The sequence below is a fragment of the Eumetopias jubatus genome, unplaced genomic scaffold (genome assembly GCF_037043125.1).
Source record: "Eumetopias jubatus isolate StellerSeaLion01/CBP00866 unplaced genomic scaffold, mEumJub1_p1.0 scaffold_131, whole genome shotgun sequence".
Classification (NCBI taxonomy): domain Eukaryota; kingdom Metazoa; phylum Chordata; class Mammalia; order Carnivora; family Otariidae; genus Eumetopias; species Eumetopias jubatus.
In genome coordinates, this window is record NW_028274937.1 from 367,453 (window position 1) to 369,576 (window position 2,124).

Here is a 2,124-nt window from a genome sequence, read left to right on the forward strand (position 1 = left end):
GCAGGCACGGAACATTTGGAGAGGTCCCTAACACTAACCTTAAACTGTACCCTAAACCTACCCCGTACCCTAACCCCAACACCTACCAGAACACTAACGCCTAACCCTACCCCTGAACCGAACCCAAACCCTAAAGCGTACCCTAACCCTAACCCGTACCCTAAATGGTAGCCTAACCCTAAACCCTACCCTGTACGGTAAACCGTGCCCTAACCCCTACCCTATCTCTAACCCGTACCCTAACCCGTACCCTAACCCATGCCCTAACCAGTACCCTAACTCTAACCCTAACCCTCGGTCAACGGGAGGAAAGAGGAAATCCCCGGAAGTGTGGGGTTCATGAGACATTTGACCGCCAGTCCTGACAGGAAGATGACACTGTGCCAAATGGACCTGCTGAGTTCTCAGAACACTGACATCCTCTGAAATGCTACATCACTGACCCACAGGCTGATGTTCCAAACCTTGGGTCTCCTAGATCCAGAGCAGAGAAGTGTTGTCAGGTGGGGATAAGTAGGTCCTCCGACCTATGGCCTGCACACCTGCTTCCATTTCTGGGAGAAGGGGAAACACACACTTGTTTTTAAGTAGTCATTATCTTCATTCTAAAGTAGACCCATGACCTTGACCTTTTTGGAAAAGCGAAATGACTCTTCCAAATGAAGACCTCAACTCATCTGTTCCTCATGCAACCTGAGTGCGACCAGGTTTACCCAGGCTCCAAGCCCCACCTGGAGGATCCTCCTGTACCATCTTGACAGCCCATGACCGGCACCAGCACCCCCGGGGGCACAATGCTGAATTTGGGGGAGGGCTCTGGGCCTTTTGGCCACCACACCTGTGCCCGGGGAAGCGGGAACCGGGAGGATCCTCCCAGATGATCCTCATGGAACCTTAGCAACATCCCTGAGGACATGGGGCACAATGCTGAAGCTTGAGGACGGCTCTGGGGTTTCTTGCCACCCACACCTGTGCCTGGGGGGGCAGCGGGAACCTGGAGGGCCCTCCCAGACAATCCCAACGGACTATTAGCACCATCCCTGGGGAACATGGGGCACAATGCTGAAATTGGGGGATGGCCCTGGGGCTTGTCGCTACCGCACCTGTGCCTAGGGGAGCAGGAACCTGAAGGAACCTCCCTGATCATCATAACAGACCATGACCACCATCGCCCTGAGGACATGGGGCACAATGCTCAGTTGGAGTCCCTTGGTCCTGAAACCAGCAGGAACGGAGCTCAAAGGACAGAGAGGCGCCTCCAGGAGAATTTCCATCCAGGGAAAAGCGGCCCACTGGAGGGCACAGAAGCAGCAACCCCACCGACCCGCAGGCCATTTGAACAGGATCACCTCCTGCACTTACTTAGCACGTTGTCCGTCTTCGTGTGTGGACCGTGACTGGCCCGCTCAGGGATGGTGCGCTTCCAGAGGAGGGCTAGAAACTTTTCAGTGCTTGCTCGTGGGTCAGAGGACCAAAGCCCAAGGAAGCAGAGGCTATCCTTCTTCCTCTGGGGCTGGGGAAGTCAGCCACCGCCCTGGGGCGGGACCGGGCCCAGGAGTGTGTTCTTTCTGAAGCCACTGCCTTCGGTGGGTGTTGCTTTGCCTAAAAAAGGCCCACTCACCCCAGAGTCCGGAGCAGTGACAGGCTGTCTCCAACCCTAGCCCAGGACCACGACCCGAAACCATCCTGCCTTTGGGAGGACAGGTCTCCTGCAGGAGCCTGGGAGGGGACTGGCCCCTCTCCCACCCCGGGCTCCAGGATGCCCGGGACCTGCAAGAGCTCTTCATCTGAGGAGGAGTCTTGGAGAACAAGTGTATCTCGTCAGCCCAGCAAGTGAAATAACCAAAGCCCAAGGCTCAGGTTCTAACAGAAGCAGAATTTCAAAGTACTGTTTGGGGGAAGCCTCCTCCCCTCTTATGTGGCATTGGGGGTCCCCAAGGAAAGCCTTCTTTCGTCTCCTTCCCTCAGAGAGAGGAGCTGACCCCAAGTCCCGCGGTCCCCACCGTGTCCCAGTGCTGAGGTAGAGCCACACGCAGGGGCCTGGTGTCAGGAGTGTGGTCGGCCACTGCTCCTGGGCTCCCAGCCAGTGGTCTGGCGGCTACGTGGAAGAGCTAAATTGATTTT